Genomic DNA, 15,203 nt, shown 5'->3' with positions numbered 1-15,203 from the left:
ACAAAAAGGGAAGAAAGAGAAGAAAAGGTTCTAAAATATATATGCCCTTTAATTTGGAGTTTGGTTTCTTATACAATACCACGCTGCCTCCTTTCTAAGAAATTCTCTCTATATATTCAGGTGAGAATATTCATTCTCAATTCTTTCCATGAGACACGAAAGAAGTGTGTGTGCATGCACACACTCTCCCATGGGAGTATTAGACTTAATCTTTAGAAGAATAATCTAATATACCTTACTCTCTTCCACTTAAGACAACATAAAAAATGAAAGCATCTGAGTGACTTCATTATATGAGATATTTGAAGTACTTGAAACTCTTAGCAATAAATTACTTGCACACACTTCACAACATGGCTGAGATCAAAACAGACTGAAGCACCAGATTCATTCATTAATTCTCTTTCAATAAAAATTTACAAAGGACTAATGCTGTCAGATAATGAATAAATGGCAAAAATCTACAGTATATTAAAGTACTGTAAGCATTATTGATCTTAAAGAAATTAGGTCAATTAGTAGTTCCTGAACTATAGTAGAGCTAGGGATAACAAAATAATTTCAGAATATGTGTACATAATCAAATGCTAAATTTTGTGGTATTTTTAAATGCTGTGAAAGGTACAAGTATCAACTGAGTGACTACTCTGTGCAGGCCCTGGGGTTACAAAAGTAAGCAGAAGTGAGATAGGATAGCCCTTGTCCTTGTGGGGCAGGAAGACAGGCTGACATTAACCAAATAAGCACATAGATTACTATGTAATTATATGTTACACTAAATGCTCTAAGGGCAAAAAATTTTTCTTTCTTTTGAAGATCAAAACAGAATCCTATGGTCCAGTTTTAACTAATGCAGATCACACCCACTGGTGAATCTCTTGCCCTGGTATTTTTCTTTTTCTAACTAAATCTCTGCATCCCATTAACACCCAGTCTTTCCTGATAGCACCAATGTTACCTGTATGAGTAAGTCTTCTCTAACCTCCACCAAAGGAGTCTCGCCCTTTTGTAATACGATAAGAGAGTAATAAAACAGTAAAACTCCTTGAGTACTTATTATCTCATTTAACCATTACAACCATGAGATACAGTTATTAATTACCATTTTAAAGACGAGGAAACTGAAGCTTAGAACAAGAGAGAATTAAGTTGCAATTCTAATTAGTTGCAAAGCCAGGAATCAAACCTGGGTCTACATTCTTTAATTAGTACAATTTTTTTTCTATTAAAACAAATTTTTTTAGAACATTTATTATTTTTTGTACTATGTATTTATTTGGGGGATAATTAGGTTTGTTTGTTTCTTTATTTTCATGGGACTGAAGCCAGGACCTTGTGCATGCTAAGCATGAGCTCTACCACTGAGCTATACACCACCCACACCTCCACCCTGATCAGTACATTTAAAATATTTACTTTAAATTTGAATTGAAAACACTAGAATGAATTCATGACATATTTTCTTCCAAGAAAAAAAAAATGTATTTGCTAACTCTGTCTATTGCAAAGGCCTGAAAACAATGACCAATTCAACAGCAATGATTACCTCTGACAACACCCAGGTTATGGTTTCCATATACCATTTCCGAATACACGGAACTTGATATGATTCCAGGTCTGGAGCAAAAACATACATAAACTTAGAACAAGCTGTCAAACTATAAAGTAAGGAAGTTTCCAAAGCTTTTAAAGCATAATTAATTTCTTTACCATCCCTTTTATTTCAGAAACTAAAAACTGACCCTCAAATTCTAATCTTTTGTCCTTCTCATCAAAATCCCCAAATTTTGGCTGGACACAAAGCCACCCAAGTAGAGATTACATTTTCTACTCCGCTTTGCAGTAAGTGTGGCCAGGTTCTAATTGATGGACTCTGGTTCAAACTGCCAAATACAAGTTTTAGGTCATGCTCATATTAGGAAGCTGCCTGCCCTCCACATTCTTTACTTCTTCCCATAGGCTGAAATTTAGTTGTAGTATTGAACCAGGATGTGTCGTAAAACCTGTGTCAACCATTCAAACAAACGCAAAGACACAGCAAAAAAGTAGAAAGAATCTGGGGGCCTAGACAACAACTTGGAGTAGAACCACCCTACCTCCCAGATCACTAGTCAGCTCTGGCTTTGATGTGAGAGAAAAAGGTAACTTTTAATTTTCTTAAGCCACTATTACTTTTGTCCCAATTACAGCAGTTGAAGTAATAGTCTAGAAAACATATTCTTCCAGAAGCTTATCAGAATCCTTGAAAATTCAACTAGATGCTTGTCAATTTGTTTTGCTTTGTGGCAGAAAATACACGTTCGAAGAGGCACTGTATGCACGTTAAAGGCAGGAAAAGACAGGAAGCTAATGCTAAATGCCTTTGTGATTTAATAAATAGAAAGCTGGCAGCTCCAGGATCAAGTCCCATTCTGGTCCCAATTACTCAGATTTGCTTAGATAATGTAGATGGAAAAAAGTTTCAAATAATATTTTAACATTCTCAGTGAAACTGAGCATTTCTTTAACCTCCGTTCTCAAATATAGCCTTAGCTCTCATAATGAACAACAACAAAAAACCCCATATAACTAGTATCAGGCCCTTATAGATTCACTTCAGTTTCCCCCTTCCCAATACATGTAGGAATTATTCTAAAACTCAATATTTATTCCTTTATCTTCCTTTCTCTCCCTAAGATTTTATCCATGAACAACCATAATAATCCTCAGTTATTTTTCTGATTATTTTGAAGAACTGTTTAAAATCCAAGGATACTCAAACTGAAATTACCTGGTGGAAAAGATACATGAAAGAAATCTGCCTATCCTAGAATTTGCTGCTTGGGATTAGAGAAGAGCAATGCACTCTGTTACAGCATCTTTATATTTCTGCCTAGTATGAGAGTTTTACTTAAAAAGATGTACTAAATGTCACTATTTGTTCACAAGAAAAATGATTAACTTTATATGAATTTCATCTCAATAAAAAAACATACAAACCTCAGCAAAAACCAAGCCCTCTACCAACCCAGTTAAGAAAAACTCTAAGAAAGAATAAAGACAAAGATGGAAAAGAGAAAAATAAATAATGATGATGATGATGGTGATGACGATAACAGATCAACTCAAAAGTCTGACATACAAAAAGGACACAGAAAGGAAAAAAATGTCAAAAAAATAATTACATTTCTGAAACTTAAAGGTTATGAGTTTCCAAACTGAAAGGGCCTGCCAGGAGCCCAGCACAAAGTCTACTGGCAGTAAGATGAGTAAACAAGTAAGATAATGAACATAAACTGCGGTAACAGTGACAAGAAGAAAGTCCTAAAAGTGCAGAGAACAAAGTGCAACTAAATGCCTAAAAGCTTCACAGGAGGTAGCATTTCACCAGTGTCTCAACAAATGCTGAGTAGGTTTTGGGGAGAGAAAGGTGGGAAGAGACAGGAAACATTCCAGAATTACGGAATAGGCCCTGACAAATAAGACTTTCATGTACTCAGGGAACAATGGGGACAGTTCAGTGTTAGTGAAGCATTTAAAGTCAGTGTAAACCAAATAAACCATGGAAAAAGTTGAAATCAAATCATAATGGGCTTTTCATGCCCAGTTAGGGAGAACAGATATCCCACAGTAGGAAATAAGGGGAAAAGGGAAAATGCCTAAGTAGCATCAAAACTCAATCAGGACGATAAGGGTGAGTAGGGGTGGGCAAAGCGGTGATGGTCAAAAGATACAAACTTCCAGTTAAAAGAGAAGTAAGTCCCGGGGATGTCACATACAGCACGGTGACCACAGTTAATAATATTATATATTTGAAAGTTACTGATAAAGTAGATATTAAAAGTTCTCATCACAAGAAAAGAATTTTCTTGTAAGTATAGTGATCAATGTTATGGTGATCATTTCACAATACACAAATATTAAATCACTGTGTTATATGCCTGAAACTAATACAATGTTATATGTCAATTATGTCTCAAAAAAAAATACCTATCTATGTACACACACAACCCACCAAGAGCCACAGTGCTCAGCTTTTACTCATTTGAAGGCTTAAAAATTGAGAACCCTAAAGAGCTTTTAAATGGATTCTATTGATATTTGCCGTATCAAAAACTTAAAACAATAAAGTTTAAAAAAAAAAAAAAGATAAAGGCTAGCAAAACCAACCTTGGGAATCTGTTTATAGATGGAAATCCATATATACTGATGGATGAAGCCTGGGAATGAGTAACATGCCCAAAAAGAGTATGTCAAATAAAAAGGCAAAAAAAAAAAAAAATCTAAGATTAAACCAGTCACAAATGTTAAGGAAAAAACAAATAAACTAAAGCCAAGGATTAAAACAGAGCAGAAAGTGAAAGGAAAGCCAAGAGAGTATAAATCCAGAAGCCAAGAGAAACTTTAGTAAAGAGTGTTCAAAATAGTGCTGGCAAAACATCGTGAAAAAGAAAAGTTAAAAACCAATAGTTGAATTTGGAAGACGAGGATGTTACTAGTGACTTCATTAGAGAGGTAGAATCAGAAGCCAGATTGTAATAGGCTAAGGAATGAAAAAGAGATAGAGAAGTGAAGGAGATAACAAACAACTTCTCAGTTTGTAGTGGAAGGAAATAAGGAAACCAAGGAAGTCACTAGAGAAGGAGATACGGTGTATGGAGGTAAAGATAGGAGTTTTTCCATCTGTTTTATTTCATTTCTTTAGAGTGGCTGAACCAGGGAGGCAGAGTTGTGTAACCATCATTACTATCTAATTTCAGAACATTTTCACACCTAAAAAAGAAACCCCACAGCCATTAGCATCTCTTACCCCTAACCTCTAGCAACCACTATTTCTGTTTCTATGGAATTGCCTATTCTAGACATTTCATGTAAATGGAATAATTAAGTCAGCAGCCTTTTGTTTCTGACTTCTTTCACTTAGCCTGTTTTCAAGGTTCATCCACATTGCAGTGTATGTCAGAACTTCAATCCTTCTTAAGGCTGAATAATATTCCATTGTTGGATATACCACAATTGTTTATCCATTCATCAGTTGATGGGCATTGTACTGCTTCTACTTTTTGGCTATTATAATGGTGATACAACATTTTTCACAGAAATGTTTTCACTTCTCTTGGGTACATATCAAGGAACAGAATTTTGGGGTCACAGGATAACTGTGTTTAACTTCTTGAGAACTGCCAAACTATTTTCCATAGCAACTATATCGCTTTCCATTTACACCAGCAAATGAGGGTCCCACTTCTCTACAATCTCATCAACATTATTATCCATCTTTTTTATTATAGCCACTATAGCAGGTATGAAATAGTATCTCATTACGGTTTGGTTTGCATTTCCCTAATGACTAATGATGGTTGTGAACATCTTTTCACATGCTTATTGGCCATCTGTATGTCTTCTTTGGAGAAATACCTTTTCAAATCCTTTGCCCACTTTTTATGTTGGGTTGTCTTTTTAGTTTTATGTTGTAAGAGTTCCTTTTATATTCTAGATATTAGATCCTTATCAGATATATATATAATTTACAAATATTTTCTTTTTACTACTGTCTTTTCTTGATAGTATTCTTTGAAGCACAAATGTTTTTAATTTTGATGAAGTCAAATTTATCTAATTTTCCTTTGGTTATGCTTCTGGTGTCATGTCTAAGAAACCATTGCCTAATTAAGCCAAGGTCATAAAGATTTACACCTCTGTTTTCTCTTCCAAAGAGTTTTAGCTCTCACATTTAGGCTGCCCACCTAATTCGATTTCATTTTTATATATGGAGTCAGGTAGGAGTCCAACTTCATTCTCTTCCATGTGGATATTAAGTTGTTCAGTACCATTGGTTGAAAAGATTATTCTTCCCCCAATTAAATTGTCTTACCTCCCTTTTTGAAAATCAACTGCCCATAAATACAAGGGTTTGTTTCTGGACTCTCAATTTTATACACTAATCTAAATGTCTATCCTTATGCAGTAAGGTACTGGGGTTTGTTTTGGGGTATTTGTGGGGGGGATTTTCTTTTTTAAATCCCACACTAGAGTGTAAAGAGCAATGGACTTGAAGTAAAAAGAAAAAACAATGGTCAAGTCCTAGCTCTGCCTGTTACTTGGGAATCAGCTATACTAAGACTCATTTTCCTCACTCTCACAGAATTAGGAATTGAGATGTGACATTATCTTGTAAACAAGAAAAGGTAACACAATTAAGTTTTGTACATATTTTCTTAATGATTACACTCAACTTCATAAATTTTGGCAGCCAAGAATAAAAGAAACACAGGAAGAATCTTTCATAATCTGTTTCTAAGAAACAGTGTCTAGCACATAGTAGGCCCTCAAAAAATATTTACTGAGTAAAATTAACTATTTTCCAATTGTTTTATCTCTATTTTCTATGATTTTTAAGATTATGAGAAAATAATTTATAAATATTAAAACATCATACTTCTTTCTTTAGTAATTATTTCCTTGGGAAAAAAAGCAAGTAAATTTCACTTAGGCTACTTCTAGCTTTTGAATATTATCCAATATTGCATAAGAGTATTCTCCTCATATGATATTTAATAAGGAATGGAAAACTAAGGAATTACTAAAGTCAAAGTGAAACCTATAAAATTTATAACAACTAGATTTTAATTGGTAGTTCCCACAGTTATATAGTTATAATGTATACCCTTTAAGTTAGGGGGAAAAACACCTTTTTTGGTTGTAGCAGCTTAAGATCAGTATTTATCCAGAGGAAAGAGCAATTACCTGGCAATCAGCAATATGTTTTACTCCAACAAATTTCAAAAGTAAGGTCTTTTAAATTTTTAAACAACTTTATTGAGATATAATTACCTACCATAAAATTCACCCATTTTAAAAAGCATCCAATTCAATTATTTTCAGTAAATTTACAATCATCACCACCATCTAGTTTTAGAACATTTCAACACCCTAAAAAGATCCCTCATGCCCATTTGCAGTCAGGCCCCAGTCCACTTCTAAGCAACAACTAACTTTTATGGACATTACATAAAAATGGAATCATACAACATTTAATATTTTGGAGGTTCATCTACACTGTAGCATGTCAGTAGTTCACTCATTTTTGTTGCTAAATGGTATTCCAAGTTTCTTTATTTTATGTCTAATATAACATGACCCACAAACAATTTGTCCCCTTTTATAAGGAAGTTTTAAAAAAAAGTTGCTAAAAATGTTTACTCCTTGTATATTCCACACTACTGCCACTACTGCCACTATCTTTCTAAAATCCAAATCTCGTTATCTTTTCCTCTACTAAAATCTCTTCAATAGTTACCATGAACTTACGAGGCCAAGTCCAAGTTCCTTGACAGAGCACACACTATGGGCCATGCCCATCTGTCCAGTCTCATTTTCCGCTGCTTCCTTCTTGAATATTCTGCCAACAATCAGCACTGAGGTATATGTGGTTCTTCTATGCTCTCTATCACCTTTATGGCTTTGAACTCATCTACTTTCCAAACTTGCATTAATTTTTCAAAGTCCAACTTGAGAGATCATTTTCCAGCACCAGCCTCATTTCCTCAGCAGCTTGTTCTGTAATCATTTTATTTCTTACACCTGCCACAACTGTTTACCTATCTCTCTTACCAGACTCATCTTAGCACCTACCCTTGTGTCTGAACAACAATTAAGTACCTGTTCAATTAAACTGAATACATTCTGACTACTAATATTCTTCTGCTCATTTCATTAAAAAGATAAGCTGTACTCTGACACTGATGGTGAAAAGCCCTAACAGATGTAGGTATAACACAACTGTAGGTCTAAGGCATGGTCTGTACACAACAGGGTATACTCTAGGGGTCAGCTATGACCCTCCAGCAAAATCCAGCACAGTTTGTTTCGGTAAATAAAATTTTATTAAAGACAGCCACACTCATTTGTTTAACTTTTTCACTTTAACCCTACAGCAGTGGAACTGAGAAGTTCCAGGAGAGGCCATATAAGCTGAAAAGCCTAGAAAAATATTTACTATCTGGCCCTTTAAAAAGTTTGCCAACCCAAGATACATCACAATGCATGGGGGTGGCGAGGGTGGATATCAGGACTTCCTTCATATATTTTTTTTTTTATCTCATCTTTTAAAATTTATATTTTTGTGTGTTTTCTAATATTAAAACAGTAGTGATATACGTAATTTCTAAATGCAGAAATATACATACATGGATAGTGGTTACCCATATTATTTTTTACTAATATAAAGGACTCAATTAAAAAAAATGTTTTTTAAACAAAAAATCCTAGCAAGTCTTAAGACAAACAAGTTTTAGAGTTTATTTGAAAAATTAGCAATCCAGATTATATAATAATCTTGTAGTAACCTTTAATGAAAAAGAATATGAAAATGATTATGTGTTGGTATATGCATGACTGGGACATTGTGCTGTACATCAGAAATTGACACACTGTAATTCAATTTAAAAAAAAATATATTGTATGAACAATTAGGTTCTGTAAGTGCTTCAAAGCACAGAGAAAGAGGCCTAGAATTAAACCTTTTCCAAACACAAATGCTCAAAACATCTTTAAGAATCTTTCTATGGGGCTAAATATGTTATTCAAATGATTCAGGTAGTACTAATATTCTTCAAATTGAATTCAATAAAATATGAGTTACATAAATCCAAACTGCTTCAAAGGTGGCTACGTTTTTTTTTAAATCACTATAACAGGCAAATCAACTGCCAATATGTCCTTCTAAATCCTGAAGCCCAATTGCCTGATATACCATCAATATATGATAAACATATAAACTAAGAGCATGAATATCTCACTAAATTTTTTTAATGTGTCTGTATTTTAACATAATGCAATTTTGTAACTAAAGTGTGCCTTAGTTGTTTATAGTAAGCTGTTTCCATTTAAGGCAACAGATACTAATCTAAGGTTCTGAAGGGCCCAGGAAATACCACAATCCTCCCTTTATAGATCTTAAGGTTAGGAGGGTGGCTTCTAATAACTCAAAAATTGGGGTCTCATCATCATCATCAATAAATTTATAAACTAAAGTTAATTTACCAATCAAACCTGGATTTGACAGGTTAGGGTTGTTGTCATTCTATGTTGAATCATACTCTCCAACAAATAGTCACAGCCCCCAGAGAGAACTACACTCTACTCTGCTCACCTTTAAGGCTTTTTCTGAGGCCTTCCGAGATGACTAGCATCAGACTTTTGAGGAAGGCTAGCCATTAGACAAGGCTTTTCCCCACGATCTGACTGCTTGAAGTGACATCCAGGATCAGGTCGATCCTGTATCCAGGAATCATGACCCTCCCTGAGGCACCAGTCATCATGAGACAGTCAGTGCACTTTGGCACTTCTTGAAAACCACTGGGCTGCTCCTTTAGCTGAAAGGAAAAAAAACATCAAAACCACAACAAACAAAACAAAGGGGGAAAAATCAGTAATTCAACCTGAAAAGACAGAGCGTGGGGAAAAATATACCAAAAACAGCCTTGTCTAGATCAAAATGTAGCCTTGCCTTGATTAAAGATCATAGTTTCAATATCGTTCCAGTCACTGCACAACATTTATTCCTAATAGATAAAGCTGAAATTTTTTTTTTAAATCTACTATATTACATCTGAAGAGAACAATTCAAAGTGGATGTTATGCAAAATAACTATTTATGGAACACAGCTAAATAACATAATGAGGGTATCCATAAAAGACTAACAGCGTAGGGTGTAGGTGAGTGTGCCTCATCAGGAGCCATGTATTCAGCTGTTTCATGCTCTCAAATTGTAAGCTGTCTTAGAGAGGCATGAAATACACCTAACAGGCTGACTCGAACCCGAGTTTAATTGGCAGAAAACTGTCAATGCAGTCAAAGCCAATCTACTACTGTTCTTAAATTATATACTCATGAACAGAAAAGGAATTAAGCCTACGTCCTCTTTAAGTGACTTGACACTACTACAGGATATACTCCCCGCACACAGTACTCTTGTCCTAGCAGTCTGAATTCAATGTTCATGCTTGCTTAAAATAAGCATTTTAATATGTTCACACTATGCTCTTAACCAAAAACAAAAACCTTAAAAATCTGACAAATAATACGATGACTTAACATTTATTTATTCAACATGCTTCAAAATAAAAATTCTATCAAAATCCAGAGATTCTGTTTATTTAAACTCTATTTTTAAATACAAAACACTTTTCCTAAGACATAATGAAAAAGGTAAGAAAACGTCTTTAAGGTGATTATTTAAAGGTGGACTCTTAACTCCTTTAATACATTAGTGCCCTAAACACAGTAATACCTTACCAAACAATTATTTTATATTTCTTTCTACTACTTATCTAATATCCCCATTTCAGTTAACACTACCAACATCAACACAGATTCTCAAGCTGGAAACCTCAAATACTACTAGACCATGACTTTCTTTTTTTTTGGTTTGTTTTGATTTGTCTGAGAATATAATTAAAGCTACAGACCTCTGTCCCCCAGAAAAATGTACACACAACTAGACAATGTCTGGATAAGATTTCAGGGAACTCACAGAACCCTCTGAAGCCCAAGCCTGGACCCTGGGTTCAGAACTTCTGTCAAACACTTTGTTCTTTTCTTCTCCCTTACGATCTTCAGGACCCGCCTAGCATACCTATTGAATCTCAGATTTCTGCCTTCCTATCCAGCACTGACTTAGTTTTAGCACATCCCATGTTTTTCCTGGGTTGTTGCATGTAGTATGCTAATTCTTCACAGTTTACTATCCTTCAAATCTATCTTCTTTCATATTGCTGGCAGAGTAAGCTTACTAAAATGCATATCCGATCATGTGACTCACCTGCTTAACATCTTCAATACCTCATCTGCAAACGTCAACAGAATAATGTCCAGTCCCCTTAGGGTGGTATCATCTGGCCTCTACCCACATTTCAAGCATCCACTCCTCTTACCATCCACTACACTTACCATAGTCATATAATTTATAGCTTCCAATACACTGTTTTCATGCCATCATGTTTTTATACAGTTTCCTCTTCCTGAAATGTCACAGCTCAATTCCTTACTCAATTCCTTAAAACTTAGCTTCTCTCTTTATTTCTGCCACAAGATTTATCTCAAGAGTGTTAAAATGCTTATTCAATTTCCCATCCTCAGAGACCATATGTTTCCCAAGGGCAAAGCCTTGCTAATTTGATCTTTGTGTCTGTACTACCCAGAATATAGCCATAGTACTAAATATAAACGTATAATATGTCATTATTCTTGTATGCAACCAAAGTCACTATGCATCACAAGAAAAATCATGGCTGAATTAATCTAAAATATACTTTAAGCATTCAAAATTGGAACAATTCATTATGGAAGGGTATTTTAGCAGCAACTCCCTTGGAAGCAAAAATTAAGTGTAACTATCACTGATTCTTTATATTTTCATATATATTTTAATAATGCTAGTTATGAATATCCAAGTCAGGGATTAAGGTGTAATAAGGGTAACACAATACTATGGAGTCCTTTGGATAAAAACTCCTAAGCCAGATATAACAGGCACATGACAGATAACATAAATTAATTACTCCCTCCTCTGTACCCTCTCCTCCTCTACCCCATCTCATTCTCAGGGTCTGAGAGTCCTTCTCAATACAGCACCCCACATGCAGATTGACTAGTTTTGACTACAGTCGGCACAGAAGTTAATATTTCAGAGCTATCCAACAACTGATACTAAGCCATATCAAACACAACACAGAAAATTCACAGATGACCTATTTCATATCCCCTGGAAACCCATTCCCAAGTTTAACAATTTTAAGGTCAAGAATTGATTTTTATGTTAAACAAAACATAAGGTTGACCTTGTATTAAGTTGTTCATTTTTACGTCTTTTTTGTAGTTTAAAAATATATACATTTGTAGTTAAGCTGTGTTCTAAAACTACAAATTCCAAATTTGATTGTGCATCAGAACCAACTGGAATACTTTCAAACATACAGATTCCCAGGTCCCTGCCCAAATCAACTAACCCAAAATTTCCAGAATTACAGCTAAAGCATGTATATTTTATAAAACACCCAGGTGATTTTGATGTAGCCATTTGAAAACTACTTTTCTAAATATCACAGGCATTTATATATGAAAGAGCTAGAATCAGAAGAGCAACAGAAACATCTCTAAATGAAATTTTCCTTACATTTCCTTACATCTTATTGCTTACTGATACTGACAGGCTAATAAACACAAGGTAAAGTTGTTTCACCTTCTGATAAAAACTATTTTGATACATCTTACCAGAGAATTCTAGACAATAAATTAGTAACTGCAGCCACACAGCTTCACTAAAGAGGGATCAACCAGCATTTCTTTTTATTCTACTGTAGTGTTTGTCTAGAGGCAATCCTTAAGAGTTTTTCTTTGCAAATGACCTTAAAAAAAGTATATTCAAAAAGAGTACTGCAAATGTGAATTGCTATAGGTATTAAATTGAAATACATCATCTTTTAATTACACATTTTATTATAATTACATGTTTTCAAATACTGACAATTGCAGATACACACATTTCTACAGCATATCAGAAGTAATAAAACCAGGGGCGAGAGAACAGAGCCAAAGATACAGGTAAAAAAGAAAACTCAAATGATCTACACCCAACAAATTCTAATTAAATGTTCTTGGAAAGTTGAATTGATAGATTAACATACACAATAATGTTATACACATGTTTAGAACACTCGAATCACAAATGAATGGGGAGCGTACAGCTCAAGGGATAGAGCATATATGCCTAGCATACACAGGGTCCTGGGTTCATTTCCCAGTACCTCCTCTAAAAAAATAAATAAAAAGTCAAACCTGATCATCTCCCCCATAAAAAAAATTTTAAAAATTAAAAAATAAGTAAGACAAGAGCTAATCTTGACAGTGCTACTGAGCCCCCAGTAATACTGATATGAAGAGGCACCACTACTAAGGGATAAACATGAAAACTCAGAAATGCATTACACAGATCTGTTTAATACATTCTGTCATACTTCCATGACAGTCCTCAAGATTCCTTAGAGGTCTTTTTAATAAAGAAAAAATAAAGAAAATGTCCCCCCAAATTCTAAGTGTACTGGGAAACAACTATTTAAAATATCTGTTTAAAAATCTTTACTGACACGATTAAAATAGGTTTGACAGCTTTTGGCACATATTTTTAGTGAAATAACATTTCTGGAGGGCGAGATGTGTTTTCGGAATTATTTCAGATACTAGAAACAGATTTAAAATTCTGGACTGTCTTTTAATCAGTACAAATCATGAAGAGTTAAATATAAACTGTAATTATAGATCCTAATTATAGACTACCCTTATGAAAGGTAAAACTATTTACATTGCCCAGAGCAACCCAGAAAAACCACCAATACCGATCCACATCTCAAAGACAGATGGGATCTCTGCATCAACTTCTGAGAATCGACAAGTTGAAAGATAAGATCCCAATCTACAGCCACTTGAACACATAGTTGAGGTTACTCACATATTCTCCTTCTACAAACACAAGCCCTTTCTGAACATCTGCCAAGAAGTTATAAAAGTAGTTGTCCTGGTTTGCCTTAAAAAGCTGGGAAAGCTCAGAAGAAGGCAAAGCTTTTAATGTCAAAAGCCAACAGGTTTTCTTGACTGCAAATATCTTCTCTAAAATGTTAGCCTCCAAGTCAAGCATAACATTGATAAAGAGATACAGAAAGAGTCTTCAGCAAATCTCAATATTTGAAAGATAACACTACTATTAGCACTTTCAAGGAAGAAAAAAATAACTGCTACACGATCCTGGAATGTCATTCATCACCAAGAAGGTACTGGCAGGATTTCTTCTGGCTACTTTATTGAGCAATATAGTTAGCCATGTGTTCCAGGAACCATAGCACAGAATAGTTTTCTATTGCAAAAGAGTACGAGAGAAAGTCTTTGCAGGCAATAAAAACCAGAAAAAATTTTTTCGATAATTCTAATTATAAATTGTGATTCTACCAAAGCATGACACAGAACATGACGAATGGTACTGTGATTATCTGGCCACAAATATGCTTAACAACATCAAAGATTACTACTATAGGAGTAAGAAATATACATTTCTTGTGTAGCAGAATTCAAAGTCCATCTAACTCGCACCTCATGAGTAAAAATACTCCAAACAACCAGTTTTATCAAATAGCTACATTTAAAAAGGAAAAAAAAAAAAAATACATAGATACTCTTCCATCATAAGCCCTCCAGGGTCGTCCAAAAACACTAAACTAGAAACACACTCATGAACAACTCAAACAATGGCCTGGACTTTTATTAAATGAAGCCAAAAAAGGTAATTAAAATCATAAATTAAGGTAAAATGACTGTAGCCAGCTCAGAATTTGTGTCCGTAATACAAAGCTGTTTCTCTTCTAACTCCTAATACACTGCTAAACGATGAGCCACCACAGAGGAAATGGTATCCCTGTATTATTTTGACAAACAAGCTATGAGAAATGAGATCATTCTGGCCTGTACAAACTTAGCCAAGTCAAGAGGCACTACGGCACCAAGTTTTTCCATTTACTGTTTTCTAGGCTCAAAACAACTTTGCACCAGGTTTCTTTATAACTTTTACAGATACAAGCTATGAGCCACATCGTATACCAGATCATCCACAAGATCCTTGAATTTAATCAAAATTTTTAAAAGACTAAAAATTCACATTACACAGGACTTGGCACACGCACAAGACAGGTTAATATTAACCCTCCCCTCCCTCTTTAGTGCTCAAATACACTTAGTGTGTATCTGTATTTTATCATTCATAAAACCACTTAATAGGCGATCCCCCTATTCCATTAGACTATGTGTGAACTTGAGAACCAGAAATCCACCCTATTCATCTTTGTTATCTTCACTGCCTAAAAATACCCTGGTCATAATAGTCATTCAGGGGACACTGAGTGAATAAGAATATAATACCTATGTCACAACTATATAGAAAGCTGAAAATAGACCAATAGGAAATCAGGTAAATAGAACATAAATTTCAACAACACACAAAAACAGAAACAAACAGAAAAGTAGTAGATAACAGGGAAAAAGCACTGGTCTTTAAGGGCTGGGATGTCTTTGGAATTTAGATCAATTCTAATCCAGATTTGGCAATAATAAATGTTATAACCTTGAGCAAATCACTTAGCCTCCCTGGATCTTAATTCCCTCACTTGTAAAATAA

General features: G+C 34.6%; 1 protein-coding gene across 5 annotated transcripts in view; it reads right to left on the bottom strand.

Moving 5' to 3' along the window:
- Nucleotides 1-15,203, bottom strand: part of INTS6 (integrator complex subunit 6) — an 82,338-nt gene that overhangs the window by 43,615 nt on the left and 23,520 nt on the right. The window contains exon 1 of one of the 5 annotated variants that reach the window (XM_074378123.1): nt 9,134-9,273. The exons of the other annotated variants lie outside the window; for them this stretch is intronic. The gene's annotated coding sequence lies outside the window, so the exon portion shown is untranslated. Of the gene's footprint in view, nt 1-9,133; nt 9,274-15,203 lie in introns of those variants that run through there. 5 annotated transcript variants of the gene reach the window in all.

Source organism: Camelus bactrianus, chromosome 14 (assembly GCF_048773025.1).
Source record: "Camelus bactrianus isolate YW-2024 breed Bactrian camel chromosome 14, ASM4877302v1, whole genome shotgun sequence".
NCBI classification, from domain to species: Eukaryota; Metazoa; Chordata; class Mammalia; order Artiodactyla; family Camelidae; genus Camelus; species Camelus bactrianus.
Note: the sequence above shows the minus strand (reverse complement) of the source record. Positions and strands in the feature narration are given on the sequence as shown.